We start from the raw sequence: 20,939 nt of genomic DNA, 5'->3' as shown, positions 1-20,939 counted from the left end.
TTGCTCGAATATCTTGTGGGGGTTTATAAAAGACGCCGTTTATGTCCCTCCGTTACCAGCAACAATGAATGAACTGAGACATTGCATAACAGCAGCTGTGGAAGCTGTAACTCAGGACATGATAGGTGTTGTGTGGGAACGACTTGATACCGCATTGTCATATGCCGTGCATCTGAAGGGGGCATATTGAATAGCTTTGAAAGGCACGAAAAAACTTTTTGAGTTCCCCATTTATCAAAGAACAAAACTCATTTCATATAGACGTGCCAAATCGGATGATTCTTTCTGATACACCTGTATATGAGATTTGTTTGCAGTTGTAGCGACTAGGTGAAACCAGCCTGGATGGAACCAATAAATGGGCGTCTGATTATTTTCATATAACATATTCAATGTCTTCTTAAATCCGTCCGGGTAGCTGAACGCGTTAAAGCGCCGCTTCCAGGATATTGGGAAGTGAACCCGCCTCGGATCGAATCCGCCTCGCGGATTAATGAGGAGAGTTGGGCAGCATCAGAATAGGTAAATAACGGCCTGTTTTGCAGATCACGCCTGAGATATACGTTACGCAAATGTTAGGAAAACGTTCTCACTCTAGGAATATACTCGAGACACATGGGATACACCTTCCTGGTGGGATGGCAGGGGGCCGGCCGTGGTGGACGAGCGGTTCTAGGCGCTTCAGTCTGGAACCGCGCGACCGCTGCGATCGCAGATTCGAATCCTGTCTCAGGTATGGACATGGATGTTTGTAATGTCCTTAGGTTAGTTAGGTTTAAGTAGTTCTAAGTTCGAGGGGACTGATGACCTCAGATGTTAAGTCCCATAGTGCTCACAGCTATTTGAACCATTTGATGGAGCGGGAGGGGGCGGGGAGGGAACATTACCTCATACAATAATGATTGGAACAAATTCGAAAAGCCACACATTTAGGCTCTTCCTACGCAACCCGCCTACTTCCACAAAGTTGCAACAACAACAACAATGACTGCGTCACTTACTACGCCCGCGAACGGGAACGCACTTGAGAAATCTTTAGAAATTTTCCGCACTGGGATGATAACTTTATTGATCATAGAGGACCACTGATCACCGACTTCCACACACACCCCTCCGCAACATCACCTCCGCCCCAGAGGACACGAATATTCTCTCCTGCACTCCACGGTGGCTGTCGACTGACCACTCATTTCGCGAGCTCCAACCCCTTTCACGAGATTAGTTCACCATTCAGGCCTCTCGACCAATTGTGTTCAGGAACAGAATTTAGACATGTGAGGTGGCCGCTTGCAAATACCCACAAACAGTGCTCAGCTAAGTGCCTTTTACTGGGAGGACTTTTCAAGATTTATTCCCAATAGCTTAGTTTTTCTGGGTTCTTTTTGATGGATTCTGGAGAAATATACGAACACGTAGGACAATACTGACTCTACGACTTATCTTAGAAGATTATTTAGAGAAAGGCAAACCTCCATTATGGCATTTCTAGACTTAGAAAACGCTTATGGCAACGTTGAGGGAATGTTGTTATTGTGGTCTTCTGACAGAAGACTTCTTTATCCAGCTCTTAAAGCACGTCTATTCTGTGCAAGCGGCAACATACATCGATTTCAAACTGCCTGCTGCTGTATTCATCTTTAGGTCTCCCCCAACATCCCTCCCCTCCACGCACACCCACCCACCCACACATTCAGACACACACACACACACACACACACACACACACACACACACACACAAACACACACACACACACACACACACACACACACACACACACACACACACTTGCCTCCAACACTAAATTGACTATTTCTTGATGTCTCAAAATGTGTTCTGCCTACCGATTCCTCTTTTAGTCAAGTTGTACCACAAATTTCCTTTCTCCGCAATTCCATTCAGTACCTCGTCATTAGTTAGCGATGTACACATTTGATCTCCGGCATTTATCTGCAGCACCACATTTCAAAAGTTTCTATTCTCTTCTTTTCTGAAGTACTTATCGTCCACGTTTCCCTTTCAATCAAGTCTACAGTCAAATACCTTCAAAAATGTCTTCCTAGCACATCACTTTATTACTCGATATTAACAAATTCCTCTTTTTCAGGAAAGTTTTCCTTACAATGGCAAGTCTACATTTTATGTCCTATCTAGTATGGTTTTCATAAGTTATTTTACTACCCAAATAATAAAACACATCTACAGCTTTCAGTGTTTCATTCCCTAATCTAACTCCCCCATAATCGCCTGATTCAATTCGAGTGTATGATATTGACCTTGATTTGATTTTGTTGATGTTCATCGTATAACCTCCTTTCAAGATTCCTCGATTCTGTTCATCGTTGTCCCAATCCTTTTACTGTCTTTGACAGAGGTACAATGCCATAGGATAATCAAAGTTTTTAGTTCTTCTCCCTGAATTGTGAGTCCTCCTCCAAATTTTCCTTTTATTTCCTTTACTGCTTGCTCAGTGCATAGACTGAATAACATCGGGGATGGGCTTACAGACATGTTTCCCTCCCTTCTCAACTACTGCTCCCCTTTTAAGTCATTCAACTCTTGCAATTGTCGTCTGGTTTTTGTACAAGTTCTAAATAACCTTACGCTCCCTGTATTTTATCGTTGTTACTTTCAGAATTTTAAAGATTGTCAACATTGCCAAAAGCTTTCTGTAAGTCTACAAATAGCTCTTTTAACGTATCTTCTAGGATATGCAATAGCGTTGTTACTGCTTTGTGTGTTTCCTACATTCCAGTGGGACCCACGCTATCCTTCCCTGAGGCCAGACCAATTTCTATTCTTCTGTAATTAACTGGTGTCAGTACTTTGGAACCATGATTCATTAAATTGATAGTTTGGTAATATTATAACATACTGGCACTTACTTCGTTTCGAATTGGATTATTACATCTTCCTTGAGCTCTAACATCTTGCACACTTAGTTTAATAGTTTTATCGTGGCCATCTCTCTCAAGGTCATCATTAGTTCTGATGGAATGTCGTCTACTACAAGAGCCTTGTTTCGACTTAAGTGTTTCAGTGCTCTGTCAAATTCCTCTCGCAGTATCATAACTCCTATCTCATCTTCATCTACTTTCTCTTCCCTTTCTATAATATTGCCTTCAAGTTCATTTCCCTTGTATTTCCCCACTATACATTCCTTCCACCGTTTAACTTCTCTTCTTTCCTTAGTACTGGTTTCCCATCTGAGCTCTTGCTAGTGATACAGTTTCTTCTCTTTCCTTGAAAGACCTCTTTAATTTTCCTGTAAGTGGAATTTACCTTTCCTGTAGTTATGCACGCTTCTTTACGCTTGCGTATGTCCTGTAGCCATTCCTGTAGAGCCGTTTTGCGCCTTCAGTCAATCCCATTTTTAGTCTTTTGTATTCCCTTTCTCCTGCTTCATTTTCTGCATTTTTATATTTGCTCCTTTCATCAATTAAATTTATTATCTTCTGTGATATAGAAGGATTTCTGCTAGGCCTCGTCTTTTTATTTATTTGATCTACTGCCTTCACTATGTCATCTCTCAAGGCTACTCATTCTTCTACTGTATTCCTTTCCCCTATTGGCGTCAATCGTAGTGTAATGCTCTCTTTGAAACACTCAATAACCTCTGGTTTTATTAAGTTATCCAAGTCCAATCTCCTTAATTTCCAGGAATATACTCTTTCAAATTCTGAGGGTTGTTGTTGTTGTTGTTATTGTTGTGGTCTTCAGTCCTGAGACTGGTTTTATGCAGCTCTCCATGCTACTCTATCCTGTGCAAGCTTCTTCATCTCCCAGTACGTACTGCAGCCTACATCCTTCTGAATCTGCTTAGTGTATTCATCTCTTAGTCTTCCTCTACGATTTTTACCCTCCACGCTGCCCTCCAATACTAAATTGGTGATCCCTTGATGCCTCAGGACATGTCCTACCAACCGATCCCTTCTTATAGTCAAGTTGTGCCACAAATCTCTCTTTTCCCCAATTCTGTTCAATACCTCCTCATTAGTTATGTGATCTACCCCTATAATCTTCAGCATTCTTCTGTAGCACCGCATTTCGAAAGCTTCTATTCTTTTCTTGTCCAAACTATTTATCGTCCATGTTTCATTTCCATACATGGCTACACTCCATACAAATACTTTCAGAAAAGACTTCCTGACACTTAACTCTATACTCGATGTTAACAAATTTCTCTTCTTCAGAAACGTTTTCCTTGCCATTGCCAGTCTACATTATATATCCTCTCTACTTCGACCATCATCAGTTATTTTGCTCCCCAAATAGTAAAACTCCTTTACTACTTTAAGCGTCTCATTTCCTAATCTAATTCCCTCAGCACCACCCGACTTAATTCGACTACTTTCCATTAGCCCCGTTTTGCTTTTGTTGATGTTCATCTTATATCCTCCCTTCAAGACACTGTCCATTCCGTTCAACTGCTCTTCAAAGTCCTTTGCTATCTCTGACAGAATTACAATGTCATCGGCGAACCTTAAAAAGTTTTTATTTCTTCTCCATGGTCTGGAACAGCGTGGCCGCTGCGGTCGCAGGTTCGAATCCTGCCTCGGGAATGGATGTGTGTGATGTCCTTAGGTTAGTTAGGTTTAGGGGACTGATGCTCTCAGAAGTTGAGTCCCATAGTGCTCAGAACCATTTTCTCCTCCATGGATTTTAATACCTACTCCGAATTTTTCTTTTGTTTCCTTTACTGCTTGCTCAATATACAGATTGAATGACATCGGGGATAGGCTACAACACTGTCTCACTCCCTTCTCAACCACTGCTTCCCTTTCATACCCATCGACTCTTATAACTGCCATCTGGTTTCTGTACAAGTTGTAAATAGCCTTTCGCTCCCTGTATTTTACCCCTACCACCTTCAGAATTTGAAAGAGAGTATTCCAGTCAACATTGTCAGAAGCTTTCTCTAAGTCTACAAATGCTATAAACGTAGGTTTGCCTTTTCTTAATCTAGCTTCTAAGATAAGTCGTAGGGTCAGTATCGCCTCACTTGTTCCCATATTACTACGGAATCCAAACTGATCTTCCCCGAGGTCGGCTTCTACCAGTTTTTCCATTCGTCTGTAAAGAATTCGCGTTAGTATTTTGCAGCCATGACTTATTAAACTGATAGTTCCATAATTTTCACATCTGTCAACACATGCTTTCTTTGGGATTGGAATTATATTCTTCTTGAAGTCTGAGGGTATTTCGCCTGTCTCATACATTTTGCTCACCAGATAGTAGAGTTTGGTCATGACTGGCTCTCCCAAGGCTGTCAGTAGTTCTAATGGAATGTTGTCTACTCCCGGGGCCTTGTTTCGGCTTAGGTCTTTTAGTGCTCTGTCAAACTCTTCACGCAGTATCATATCTCCCATTTCATCTTCATCTACATCCTCTTCCATTTCCATAGTATTGCCCTCAAGTACATAGCCCTTGTTTAGACCCTCTATATACTCTTTCCACCTTTCTGCTTTCCCTTCTTTGCTTAGAACTGGGTTTCCATCTGAGCTATTGATATTCATGCAAGTGGTTCTCTTTTCTCCAAAGGTCTCCTTAATTTTTCTTTAGGCAGTATCTATCTTACCCCTAGTGAGATAAGCCTCTACATCCTTACATTTTTCCTCTAGCCATGCCTGCTTAGCCATTTTGCACTTCCTGTCGATCTCATTTTTGAGACGTTTGTATTCTTTTTTGCCTGCTTCAGTAACTGAATTTTTATATTTTCTCCTTTCATCAATTAAATTCAATATTTCTTCTGTCACCCAAGGATTTCTACTAGCCCTCATCTTTTTTCCTACTTGATCCTCTGCTGCCTTCACTATTTCTTGCTTCAAAGCTACCCATTCTTCTTCTACTGTATTTCTTTCCCCCATTCGTGTCAATCGTTCGCTAATGTTCTCCTTCAAACTCTCTTCAACCTCTGGTTCTGTCAGTTTATCGAGATCCCATCTCCTGAATTCCCACCTTTTTGCAGTTTCTTCAGTTTTAATCTACAGTTCATAACCAATAGATTGTGGTCAGAGTCCACATCTGCCCCTGGAAATGTCTTACAATTTAAAACCTGGTTTCTAAATCTCTGTCTTGCCAATACATAACCTAACTGAAACCTGTCAGTATCTCCAGGCTTCTTACATGTATACAACCTTCTTTTATGATTCTTGAACCAATTGTTAGCTATAATTAAATTATGCTCTGTGCAAAATTCTACCAGGCGGCTTCCTCTTTCATTTCTTACCCCCAATCCATATTCATCTACTACATTTCCTTCTGTTCCTATTCCTACTGTCGAATTCCTGTCAGAATTCCATTCTGAGGGTAGTGGGGCTAAAGTGAAGGAAATGAAACTTTATATGCGCTTTGTGCAGAAACAAGACTTCAGTTATAAGGGTCGAACGATATGAAAGAGAAGCAGTAATTGAAAAGGATGTCAGATAAGGTTGTAGCCCCGATGTTATTCAGTCTGTAAGTTAAGTAAGTAGTAAAAGAAACAAAGGAAAAATTTGGAAAAGGTATGCCGGCCGGAGTAGCCGTGCGGTTCTAGGCGCTACAGTCTGGAGCCGAGCGACCGCTACGGTCGCAGGTTCGAATCCTGCCTCGGGCATGGATGTGTGTGATGTCCTTAGGTTAGTTAGGTTTAATTAGTTCTAAGTTCTAGGCGACTGATGACCTCAGAAGTTAAGTCGCATAGCGCTCAGAGCCATTTGAACCATTTGGAAAAGGTATCAAAGTCCTGGGAGAAGAAACGAAAACACTGAATATTGACTATGACATTGTAATTCCGTCAGAGACAGGAAAGGGCTTGAAAAAGCGGTTGAATGGAATGTATGGTGTCTTGAAAAGAGGAAAAGAATGTGTAGTGTCTTGAGAAGAGGTTATAAGATTTTTATTATCAAAAGTAAAATAATGATACTGGAATTAAATGAGGCTATGCTGAGGGAATCAGGTTAGGAAATGAAACACTTTCTTATGTTGGCACCAAAATAACTGGTCATGGCCGAAATAGAAAGGATGAACACTGGCTGCAGCAAGGAAAGCTCGTACTTCTGCAAAAGATGAATTCGTTAAAATCGAATTTAAATTTCAGTGTTATTAACTCTTTTCTGAAGGCATTTATCTGGAGTCTAACCCTGTGCGGAAGTGAAACGTGGACCATAGGCAGTTCAGACAAGATCAGAACAGAGGCTTTTGAGATGTGGCGCTATACCGGTAGAAGCGGTAAAAACTGCAATATATCCAACAGATAATTGAGCACGTGGTGTGCTAGTGCTACTGTGAGATGAAGGAATTGGCAAAAGAGAGAAATTCGTGGTGGGGCGCTACGAAGCTGTCAGAAGAATAGTGACTCCCCAAAAATAATGTTATTACAGTGATACCTACCTGAGATGTAGAACGATTAATTAAGAAATATTGCACAGTTTTATAATATTACTTGAAAACACAGCTCTTCGGTTGCACAGGTAAAAAATTTTCAACTTTACCTAGGTTTCAACTGCTCTAAGGCAGCCTTCATCAGAAGTAAAAATTTTTTTACATAACCTATAACAGAGTTTTGGAATAATATAAAAATTATTAAACTAAACATATGTAATAAAATTACATCATAGCTAACTGCTACGGTACAGTAGACAAAGAAAGCATACTTACATAGAGTAAATAGTTATGAAATGGTTTAGAGCAACAGTGCTCACGTTAAAGATAAAAATATATTTGTACATTATAAAATTTTCCTTGGAATGCACAACTTGATTAAGACGCGCCGCTAAGGGTCGCGTGTGCGGCCGGCACTGTAAGCAGCATCAGACTGACAGGCGCGCGCACCGTCGGCATTGGAACAGGAGTGCACGTAATGTGCTGATTACATAATGTCAGATAGTATGCAACAGATCGAAAGGTGAACAAAATATTATACTGTAAAACAGGGAGAGAGAGAACAATATTTAAGGCTACAGTACGGGAAGCATAATAGCAATATTCCGCGTTAAGTGATTTTAAGCAAGGGCTTTACACAATCAAAGACATTTTTATCACGTAATTGTAATTGCTCATTGAGGATTAAATGGTCGTTACGGGAAAAATGTTTGAAAATTTCCAACTGTTCAAGAATATCAAGTCTGAAGCCTTTCTTTTCCGTATGTAAGATACTAATATCATGAACATCTTTAGGTTTGTGTCCTGTGATAAGAAGGTGGTCAGCGAATGACGAATTATGTACGTTCGTACCTTTTTTCCCTAATAGATGCTCTTTATATCTAATCGAAAAAGCTCATGCAGTCTGTATAATAAGCTGAGCAAGTGTCACAGGCGATTTTATAAACGCCTGAGTTTTGCAGAGGCGACCGTCTTGGTTTTAAATTATGGATAAGATAATTTTTGAGAGAGTTCTTGGTAGAGAAAACTATGTTGCAGCCATATTTATTTTTAAGGAGACGTTGCAATCTGTAGGTTATTGGCCCTACGTACGGTAAAGAGAAGTATTTCTTCAAATCGCTAGGCTCGTCAATGGTGGTCCCAAGCGTGGTAATTCTGTTATTGGTTGTCTGTCTGAAGACATCATCTATTATATTTGGTTCGTAACCATTATTAACTGCAATGGTTTTAATTAGATTCAATTCGGTTTTTAAATTTTCAGAGGACAAAGGGGTAGAGATTGCTCTATGAACAGCAGAGTGAAAAAATGCTTTTTTGTGAGATCGTGGGTGTGTGGAACAGGCTGGCACAATTTGGTCAGAAAAAGAATCCTTACGAAAAATATTGAAAGAGATTTTGTCATTCACTATTGTCAAAGTTAAGTCTAAATAATTTAACTTACGGGAGCTGTTTTCAAGTTCACATGTGAAGGTGATTTTTTTCATGTAGTTTGTTAAAGATCTCGAACAGGTGGTCAATGCCATCGTTCGTTTCGTTATAGACGATTAAAATGTCATCGACGTACCTAGAATATGAAACAGTTCCTAAGGTGGTAGTGGAAATTTTTTTGCAAAATGTCTCTTGTAGAGAGTTGATAAAAATGTCTGCTAGGATGCCAGCTAAGGGATTGCCTATAGCAATACAATCAGGTTGTTGGTACAGCTGTCCATTGAATTCGAAATAATTGTACTTTGTTACGATCTGCATTAGGTTAATGAAATCAGTGATCTGTTCGTCAGAGAGTTCTTTTTTGAACAAACGTACATTATACTCTATGATATCTAAAGTCGTTAGTACAGGCACATTGGTATAAAGGTTTTTAATATCAAATGAGAACGTCTTTGTGTTTTCGTCGCAGTGTATGTCTTTTATTTTGTTGATAAGGCCCTGACTGTTAGCTTTTTAATTTATCATGAAGGAATTTTGCTAGATCGTGGTAAGCGCTGTTCATACTATTAGAAATAGGCCGAATAGGGTGATTTATTTTGTGAACCTTAAACTGGGACCGAAGCTTAGGCGGCTGGGGGTTCATGTTAATCAGCTGTTTTTTTCTGGAATGGCTTAAGTAAGGAATTTGCATCATTGACCGCGGATCTAATTTCTTTTTGTAAAATTGAAATATTGCACAGTCTTTCTCGTACACCGAGCTGATAGAGGTGTCACAGTGTTATGATACTGGACTCACAGTGTTATGATACTGGACATGAAGCCAAACCCCGTCCACCATCTACACATAGGTTTTCGGTGAACTCCCAAAATCGATTACGGTAAATGCTGGGAACAGGATACCGCTTATTTACTTCATCTCCCCGCAGTGCGTGCTTGTGCTCTGTGACCTAGGCCACCGTTGTTGAGAAGAAGCTAAACTCTGACCTTTCTCACTTCATTTTGGAGCACCGTTTCCCTAAATTTATCCGCGAGGATTTCGAGAGAACAACACCACCCTTCTTCCGAAGATCCCATTTAAGTTCCTCGAGCATCTCGTAATGTACAAGATATGGCATCATCAGGTTAGTATTTTACTGTCTCCTCGAATATCACAACAGAGACGTCACTTGAGAAGCGTTGGCCAAAGAGCATTGAATGAATACGTAAATAAAACGAATAAGAGTACCTTTGACCTAAATAACAATGAAATGTATTTTAATTATTAACAGGCCAATAAACTTTCTGGTATTGTAGTTAATATAGTCTGATTATAAGCACAGATCAAAACGGAGAAGACGGTCACGATAACAACATAGCTGACCTGATCATTAAGGTTATGATACGATGCTAACACTCGGTTAAAGTATCGTACACCGACGAGATATTTTCAATGCGTTTGTTCCTCTTTTTTATTCTTTTTGTAGTATAACGGTAATACGAATAGCCTTAATGGAATAAACAGATACAAAACACTAAATTCTCACATTAAGGAATATCCTTCGAGTGTTGAGAATTACTGTAAATATTGGAAGAGAGAAGGCAAGATTAAGGTTTAATATTGTGTCGCCGACGATGTCATCAGAGATGGAACACAATCTCGCACTGGGTAAGGAAATCGGATGTGTCTTCTTCGAAGGAACCACGCCGACATTCGCTGTGCACGACTTAGGAAAATCGCGGAAAACCTCAGTATGAGTGGCCAAACCACCTTCCATTGTCGGAAACATAAAAGAAAATTCTAAGAATGTGTCTCGATCCGTCGTGTCTTGCTTCAATTATCAAGAAGTAGCGTCAGAATTGCCCCGGTGCTGCTTCAATATTTCCTAAACCTGTTTCATCTAAATAGATTACGTTTAATTTTCTATTCTTCTATGTAGTCAGGTGATGCTGAGGGGATTAGATTAGGAAATGAGACACTTAAAGTAGTAAAGGAGTTTTGCTATTTAGGGAGCAAAATAACAGATGATGGTCGAAGTAGAGAGGATATAAAATGTAGACTGGCAATGGCAAGGAAATCGTTTCTGAAGAAGAGAAATTTGTTAACATCGAGTATAGATTTAAGTGTCAGGAAGTCGTTTCTGAAAGTATTTGTATGGAGTGTAGCCATGTATGGAAGTGAAACATGGACGATAACCAGTTTGGACAAGAAGAGAATAGAAGCTTTTGAAATGTGGTGCTACAGAAGAATGCTGAAGATAAGGTGGGTAGATCACGTAACTAATGAGGAGGTATTGAATAGGATTGGGGAGAAGAGAAGTTTGTGGCACAACTTGACTAGAAGAAGGGATCGGTCGGTAGGACATGTTTTGAGGCATCAAGGGATCACAAATTTAGCATTGGAGGGCAGCGTGGAGGGTAAAAATCGTAGAGGGAGACCAAGAGATGAATACACTAAGCAGATTCAGAAGGATGTAGGTTGCAGTAGGTACTGGGAGATGAAGAAGCTTGCACAGGATAGAGTAGCATGGAGAGCTGCATCAAACCAGTCTCAGGACTGAAGACCACAACAACAACATGTAGTCAGAAACATGAGCTGCCAAGATTACTGAGCGATAGCTTTTGCTTTTATATGCCCATACTATCTTCGACTTTGTGGATGAATGTGGCCCACCACAAACATTGTAAGAAAAGACAGTTTTCTATTTACATGTTATGTTGCAGACAGGCAAATTTAAAGGCACTTGCATAAGGCGAAAAAATGTTGAAACGTGTGTGAAATCTTATGGGACTTAACTGCCAAGGTCATGAGCCCCTAAGCTTACACACTGCTTAACCTAAATTATCCTAAGGACAAACACACACACACCCATGCCCGAGGGAGGACTCGAACCTCCGCCGGGACCAGCCGCACGCTTGCATAAGGCTTTCGGTCACAGCCTTCATTAGCAAATCAGAAGCACACACCATTCATAAACACAAGCAAGCGCACCTCGTGCACACATGAGCACCAACTCCAGCATCTCGGACCGGAATTGTGCCTGCCCGCAACTTAACGTGTCTTCTTTACGGTAAGTAGCAGTCTGTTTTTCCCTACATTGTTGATATTCCTGCCTGGAGCTTCTGTTGTTTATTTGGCCATTCACATGAAGTTGAAAAGTATAAGCTCGATGACAGAAGACTATCATCAAGTTTGTACTTCTTATTTTATTATGTGAATAGGAAGGGCAGTTGTGGAGAACGGCACTAAATGTCACTGATGAAGAGTCAATTGCTACCAGCCACTAACCTAGCGTCACAGTAGACACATTTAACTGACCAGTCGCGGACTGAATTCAAGTAACAGCAGTTGTAGTATCCGCAGCAACACCGGCCCGGCGGCGGAAGTATATTCTGTTGTTTTCTTACGTGAGACACAGAAGCAAAACAAAGTTCCCACGTAGACATAAAACGGTATCAACTTTAATTTGACAAACATAAAAGTCTTGCTTCACATGAAATATAATGAGGTTCCAGGATGAGATTTTCACTCTGCAGCGGAGTGTGCGCTGATATGAAACTTCCTGGCAGATTAGAACTGTGTGCCCGACCGAGACTCGAACTCGGGACCTTTGCCTTTCGCGGGCAAGTGCTCTACCATCTGAGCTACCGAAGCACGATTCACGCCTGGTACTCACAGCTTTACTTCTGCCAGTATCTCGTCTCCTACCTTCCAAACTTTACAGAAGCTCTTCTGCGAACCTTGCAGAACTAGCACTCCTGAAAGAAAGGATATTGCGGAGACATGGCTTAGCCATAGCCTGGGGCACACAACCTGGGGCACATAGTTTTAATCTGCCAGGAAGTTTCATATCAGCGCACACTCCGCTGCAGAGTGAAAACCTCATTCTGGCAAACATCCTCCAGGCTGTGGCTAAGCCATGTCTCCGCAATATCCTTTCTTTCAGGAGTGCTAGTTCTGCAAGGTTCGCAGAAGAGCTTCTGTAAAGTTTGGAAGGTAGGAGACGAGATACTGGCAGAAGTAAAGCTGTGAGTACCGGGCGTGAGTCGTGCTTCGGTAGCTCAGATGATAGAGCACTTGCCCGCGAAAGGCAAAGGTCCCGAGTTCGAGTCTCGGTCGGGCACACAGTTTTAATCCGCCAGGAAGTTTCATATCAGCGCACACTCCGCTGCAGAGTGAAAATCTCATTCTGGCAAACATCCTCCAGGCTGTGGCTAAGCCATGTCTCCGCAATATCCTTTCTTTCAGGAGTGCTAGTTCTGCAAGGTTCGCAGAAGAGCTTCTGTAAAGTTTGGAAGGTAGGAGACGAGATACTGGCAGAAGTAAAGCTGTGAGTACCGGGCGTGAGTCGTGCTTCGGTAGCTCAGATGGTAGAGCACTTGCCCGCGAAAGGCAAAGGTCCCGAGTTCGAGTCTCGGTCGGGCACACAGCTTTAATCTGCCAGGAAGTTTCTATAATGAGGTTACTGATTGAATAGAGATCTTATGAAATTACACTGACGGGAAAAAAATCGCAACACCAAGAAGGAGTTGTGCGACGTAACGAAAGTTGGCAGGCGTGTTCCTACATGTTAAATACGATGTCTGTTCAGATTTCGCGCCAGTCGTATAACAGTGGCGCTAGTAGCGCCGGCATGAAAATCCAAATACACGCCGTAATGGTCATGAGCCTTAGTTACCTTTGAGACTGAACATAGTGAGTTGATGTTAGTCATCATCAACGCCTCACTGAGTTTCAACGAGGTCGTGTAATAGGGCTACAGTCTGGATGTTCCTTCTGCGATACTGCAGAAAGACTTGGCAGGAATGTAGCCACTGTACGTGATTTCTGGTAGCGGTGTCCACGAGAATGTACGGTCGCAAGAAAACGACTAGATAATCGGTATGTGGCCCTGACGCATCGTACTGCATATGCAGCAGCAATTTAAGCAGAACTTGGCACCACAGTGACACAAAGAACTGTTACGAATCGGTTACTTCGACAGCTCTGAGGCAGACGCCCTGTAGCGTGCATTCGACTGACCACAAACCCCATCATTTGCGACTTCATTGGTGTCACGCGAAAGCTCATTGAAAGACAGGCTGGATGTCTGTTGTGTTTTCAGATGAAAGATGGTTCTGCTTCGTGCTAATGATGGCCGTGTTTTGATCAGAAGGAGGCCAATTTAGGGCCTGCAACGTTCTGTCTGGGGCTCGGCACAGGACCTACACCTGGAGTGGTCTGGGATGCGATTTCGTTCAAATGGTTCAAATGGCTCTACGCACTATGGGACTTAACATCTGAGATCATTGGTCCCCTAGACTTAGAACTACTTAAACGTAACTAACGTAAAGACATCACACATAGCCATGCCCGAGGAGGGATTCGAACCTGCGACCATAGCAGCAGTGCGGTTCCAGACTGAAGCGCCTAGAGCCTCTCGGTCACAAAGGCCCTGTTGCGATTTCTAGGAGCACCCTCGTAGGTGTCCCACGACGCTGATTGGAAATCTGTACGTCGGTCTGGTGATTCCACTTGTTGTCTTGCTATTCGTGAACAATGTTCCAGGTGGTGTTCCCCAATAGGATAACGCTCGCGTTGTAACCCAACATACTCTACAGAGTGGTAACGTGTTGCCTTGTTCTTTTCGATCACCAGATCTGTCTGCAATCGAGTGCCTATGGAACACCATCGGGCGACAACTCCAGCGTGATTAGCGAGGTGGCACAGGGGTTAGCACACTGGAGGACGACGGTTCAAATCCGCGTCGGGCAATCCAAATTTAGATTTTCTGTGATCTCCCTAAATCGCTTCAGGCGATTGCAGGGATTGTTCCTTTGAAAGTGCACGGCCGATTTCCTTCACCATCCTTCCCTACTCCGAGCTTTTGCTCCGTCTCTGATGACCCCGTTTTCGATTGACGTTAAACAATAATCTCTCCTCCTGCTCCACCAGCGTAATTCACAAACAGCATTAACCATCCCCGCACTGATCGACCAAGTGCAACAGGCGTGGAACTCCATTCCCACAAGCTGACATCTGGCACCTGTACAGCACAACACTTGCACGTTTACAAGCTTACGTACAGTATTTTGGTGATTACACCAGTTATTAATGTACCAGCATTTCACATTTGCAGTGGCTTATCTCTCATTTACATTAACCTGTGACCTTGCACTGTTAAACACTTACATATGATATAAGGTGGCGTGATCTCCTGACCTTCATTTCTTACATATTCTGACCTCACCATCGGATTCTGCGTATCAAGACGTTTCATTCAAGCCCAAACTCGATAGGGTAGAGTCAATTTTACATATTTCCATTTAATCGATACGCAAATCTAACAAATAAATCGCAAGTGCGCACCGAGATTAAAAAGTCGAGGCTGGCGTACACCAACATTCAAGACACGATGGCCACAGGAGTTTTTGTTCAGCGAAGGCAACAAGCCTGCTGGAAAGTCTGTAGGGGAGTGAGTTAGCACGCAGCTACGCCGGCCGGCTGACCGCCCATGGACCAAAACAGTTTTTGCCAGAGAAAAGGGATAATGGCCTGCGTGTTCACCTTAAAAGCAAAACCCGCTTTATTGTTTGGGAGAGCCCCAGCATATGCATTTCTTTGACGGACCTAGTGCGCAGTTTCAGAGTTCTCGCAAGTGGACTGTAAACACCTAACGCAGATGCTATATATTTCCGGATTGGTCGGTTTAGCCATTCTCCCGTTTGTAAGAGTAATGCTGATTGGTGGACTATTTCTGACGCAATGAGCCGGAGGAGTGAGGGAAAGACAACTGATGATACGAGGGGCGTTCAGAAAGTAAGCTCCGATCGGTCGCGAAATGGAAACGACTATGAAAATCCGATAAAGCTTTGCACAGATGTGTTGGGTAGTGTCTCTAGTATAACCCCAGTTAGCATCACGTCGCTCTTCTCATTTCTGAGCTCGCAGTGAGTGCGTAAAGATGTCTAGAAAATAGTGTCTGCCGCCAAGTACGAGGGCCTGGTGAGAAATTTCGCCTGAAGCTATGCAGCTAACATTACATAACTGTCGTGCTGTTTCTTCTTCAAGACAATTCTCAGCCGCATTCTGCAGGGGCAATGAAGATGCTCCTGCATCGTTTTCAAATGGAAATGTGAGATTACCCACAATACAGTCCGCAATTGTCTCCCCCTGAGTTTCATCTCTGGTCACATGAACCGCTGTCTTTGAAGACAACATTTTGACACAGACAACGAGGTGTAGGCCAGCGTGGAGAATTGGCGGAAAGCACTGGCGGCTGCATTCTATGATGAGGCTATTGAAAAGTTGGTACAACGCTATGACAAAAGTCTAAGTCAGAACGGCGACTACGTAGAGAAGTAGCTGAAAGGTGTAGCTAATTGTTACAAGTAAAACATTTCTGATGTTCACTGTGGTTTCAATTCGGCAATCAATCGGAGCTTACTTTCTGAACAGGCCTCGTATATCCTTTCGCTTTTTGCGTCGAGGGAAGTCGTTCCGGTGACGCTCTTGTAGCGGGAACACGTAGCAGGAGCGAGTGTGCTCGTGCGTTTATGCAGAGAGCGAGGAACAAAGTCTTTACTCAGAACTGCACTGAGAGATCACCTTTGTCGCTAGCGAATCGGAGTGATACTGTATATTGAGTCGCTCGCGATTAAGCGTTTGTTCACTGTGTTGGCCACGACACTTAATGTGTGGTGTGAACACGGACAAAGTATTAGTTAGCGCCTGCGAGCGAACATTGAGTGGCATCGCGGTTGACTGGTTATCTGACCCATGTACCACACCAATAGTTAGACTAGGGGCAGATAGGAGCCCTCGACTTCATCAAGGTGTAGTGAGAGTTCGATTGGCGAAGGTCAATCCAGATAGAAAGAGATAGTTTTGTTATTTTTCAGAGGCGAACGATGCAGGCAGCAGTCGTCGCAGCTCACGGTATTGTGCGCTACAGCGTAGGCGAGCCCCATCTTTCCTCCATTAGAAATAACATGCTTCATTCACGTCACACCATTACATTTCTCACGCGACAAAGTCGACCGTACTTAGAAAAATTCAATCGGATAATTATTCAAGTTGAGTAGGCGCGGCTCACAGCCATTCTGCCGATTAAATAACATTCTTAAAGAAATGGGATGAAAGAGCTTTCCCACACTTGGTATATAAATGTCATTAACAGGATTCCTATCCATAAGAGGTAACCTCCTATTACGAAAAGAACCCGGAAAGCTGTGTATCAGTTTACAAATTAAAGTTTCATTTGATTTTTCTTAAATTTTGCAATAAATAATATTTTCCGTTCGTTTAATGTTTTTCTTACACTAACTAGCAATACTCCAGTACCCAAGTATCCCACTAGTTATGTAAGAAAATAGAATATTTTTGTGTCTTTTCCTTACAGCAGACGACTCCAGAAGATATTTATTCCTGAACGTTTTTCAGGCATTTCCTATTGGTACGTTAGGAGCGTCTGTCTGACTTCTGTAGCAGTGTGGGGTGGAAATTGCTTCTTGCAGGAGCCAAAGGGTACTTGTCAGATCAATCCGTTGCGCAACTCGTCAACATAACACCCACCCACTGACAATGTTACCTAGACAAATGTATTCCCGTAATTTCATTACTTTACAGTAATTATGTTATGGTGTTGCTATTTTTTCCATCAGTGTATTATATAATTGTGCAGGATTCGGCTGTCTAATGGTATGTGAGCAGTTCCAGCTACATTCAACTTGGAGACAATTGTGTCAGTTATTTATCTGCAACAGTTTACTACAAGAAATTTGTGCCCATGTACGGCGGGCAGGGTATCGGCGTTTAACCAGTAGTCCTTGGGGTCTGATATGAATTCGTTATGATGCCTGCAAACCCTATGCTCAGTGTGGGTCGGGCATAGAGTGTCCTTGCATTTTAGGAATTCTAGGATGAGCTATGGGGCTCAGTCAGACACTGCATGCTGCTAACAAGGCGGGTGAGAGGTGTGAATTGACACCTGTCGTATGAACCGCAGCCTGTTTGGCTGGCGGCATCTGGCGTCAGTGGACGCCCAGAGGATCGGTAGCTCGGAGGGCCTAACAAGTTCGATCACTGACCAATTGATGCTGTGGCTGGACCCCCAAGTAGACGGTACTGTACGATGGTGAACAGAGGTAGCTGCTCAAGCGGATGGCATGTGTGTGCCAGTGGCCTCATGGCGGTACCCCAAACTACAGCCGTCGCCGATTTGATACCGCTTGCTTTCCGGACAGCCAGTATTTGTAGGCAACAGGGCAGCCTTGTTGATGAGCAGATGCTCCAGGTGTCACGTGCTCAATGTGCAGCAATACCACTGAAGTGTCGCCGGTTTCTCTAATGCTGTTGGTCATTCATCAACCAATTGCGCCATTGTACCGAGGTGGGCATGACGGTGAAATGCTGTGCTAGCTGATTGTCACAAGCAGTGTAGCTAAGGAAAGGGACTTGCACATGTCCGCGCAGCTAAATAATTTCTGGGATAACTTATCACTTACAAGGGAACCTCCCCATCGCACCCCCCTCAGATTTAGTTATAAGTTGGCACAGTGGATAGGCCTTGAAATACTTAACACAGATCAATCGAGGAAACAGGAAGAAGTTGTGTGGAAAAAATGAGCTAAATATACAAACTGAGTAATCCATGGGAACCGAAAACATTTGATCGCAATGTCATAGGTCAACCGATTCCTCCACAGGTAAACACGTATGATATATTCTATACGACACTGGTGACGGAAAGTTCGTCACATGACAGGAATATGTTGTCGACCCACCTAACTTGTACACTTGGGGAATGGGTAAAAAGATTCTTCTACCATGCCCGATTTAAGTTTTCTTGTGGATGTGATGAAAACATAAGAGTTTGTCACATAAACAGAAAAAATTGATCTTTTCACTCGAGGGAAAACTTGAACCAAGGACCTCTCGTTCCATAGCTGCTCACGCTAACCACGGGACCACGGCGCTCCTGAGCTCGCACTTTCCTTGATATTGCCTATCTTGCACATGGACTACTCAGTTAGTATATTTTGCTTATTTTTTCATAGTTCCACACAACTTCTTCCTGTTTTCTCGATTGACTGTGTTCAGTTTTTCAAGGCCTATCCACTGTGCCAACTTATAACTAAATCTGAGGGGGGTGCGATGGGGAGGTTCCCTTGTTAGAAATAAACTAGTGATTGAAGAAAACAAACAGCAGAAATGATATTTGCCTTTCAGCCACAGTCATCTTATATGTGCTATTTAAGGAGTCAATTATTATAACCATACGTTCGCAATAAAAATTAGTTCATTAATGTCATCATAAATATTCCTTAGAATCTGAAAAGAAAATTAAGAAAGAATTACATTCAATATCGATCAATTCAATTGTCAGTGGTACTGAAAATTGTAAAATATGCTCCCACTAAATTCTTTTATAATTTCTGTAAAAAATTTCCGAACTGAGAGGACTTCGTATTTGCATATTTATGTACTAAATTTTCGACCTCGTCTGTAGAAGACAGCTCCAGAGATAAACAGCTTGCAGCGCTCAAGGGACACCGAATTTATAGGGGTATATTTGCTCGTTTGCAGAAAGCATAAAATGTCTAAAGTTTGTTAAAGTAGATATTAAAAGCCGTTCTCTCCATAGAGGGGTTTCAGTTGGTACCAGTAGCATGTGGCTTACAGAAGACAAAAATGTTTGATTTTTGTTGGGTAATTTGTTCTATCAAAGGCTTGTATATAGCCTTTTTTTTTTAACTTTAAACTTCGTGCTATGCATCAATCTTACACGGCAACGTCAGTATCTTAAGAATACCCCCACAAGTTTGTCAAAGTAGATATTAAAAGCCGTTCTCTCCATAGAGGGGTTTCAGTTGGTACCAGTAGCATGTGGCTTACAGAAGACAAAAATGTTTGATTTTTGTTGGGTAATTTGTTCTATCAAAGGCTTGTATATAGCCTTTTTTTTTTTTAACTTTAAACTTCGTGCTATGCATCAATCTTACACGGCAACGTCAGTATCTTAAGAATACCCCCACAAGTTTGTCAAAGTAGATATTAAAAGCCGTTCTCTCCATAGAGGGGTTTCAGTTGGTACCAGTAGCATGTGGCTTACAGAAGACAGAAATGTTTGATTTTTGTTGGGTCATTTGTTCTATCAAAGGCTTGTATATAGCCTTTTTTTTAACTTTAAACTTCGTGCTATGCATCAATCTTACACGGCAACGTCAGTATCTTAAGAATACCCCCACAACTTCTTACAGAGCAAGTTATAGTGTGTAGAAAGTCAATTTTTTCAGATTATGACTGCACTTTTTTTCAAATATAGACCATTTTTTTTGCTCTTATTTGTCATATGTGACTAAGAACGATAGTTTTAAGATAATCGTTTCAGTATACGATACATTCCAATGATCGGTATGTAGTCTCAGCGATCATGTTATCTCTCCATTTCTGTCACCACATTTTTGAATTTTAAATGTGATTTGATACTGTATTTGTCAAATGCATATGTGAGGTGCACTGCTGCTTAAACGGAGTAGATCGTGGGATCATTTCAGGGCCACATTACTATTACCACGCATAATTACTTTTTTGTTCGTCGGCGTGTGCTGCGTGTTCGTATCTGTCAGATGCAGTTGGCTTATTAAGCATCACGTGAACAGCTGAAGGTTACATATGCAACATATGGCGGAATAAGAAAAATACTGCTCCAGTTTCTATTAATCTGTACTTTTTCCTAGGGTAAAACACTTGTCAGTGGCTCCATTTCGGTTGACATTGTGTATCATGCTTTGTGTTTTGTCTTTGGGTGGATGTATTGAAATACTCCGTTGCCGAGCGCCTCAAAACCACAATTGTCGCTTTTACCGTATTTGGTTGTCATTCGTATAACAGACTCTACAGTCGCACTGGACATCTACAGGTGCTGCATGAAAACATGGAAAAAAAGCGAGAAAAGCGCGCTTGAACGTAAATGCAAATGATAGCTACACCTGCAAATTTCGCGCTGTTCTATTTTAACATGTACGACACCAGTGCAATATCCTAGATACATATCAAGTGCCAGTCGTGCCAGAACAGTGTTCTACGTACACTACTGGCCATTAAAATTGCTACACCACGAAGATGACGTGCTACAGACGCGAAATTTAACCGACAGCAAGAAGATGCTGTGATATGCAAATGATTAGCT

This window comes from Schistocerca nitens, chromosome 7, assembly GCF_023898315.1.
Source record: "Schistocerca nitens isolate TAMUIC-IGC-003100 chromosome 7, iqSchNite1.1, whole genome shotgun sequence".
Lineage (NCBI taxonomy): Eukaryota > Metazoa > Arthropoda > Insecta > Orthoptera > Acrididae > Schistocerca > Schistocerca nitens.
This window is presented reverse-complemented; position numbering follows the sequence as displayed.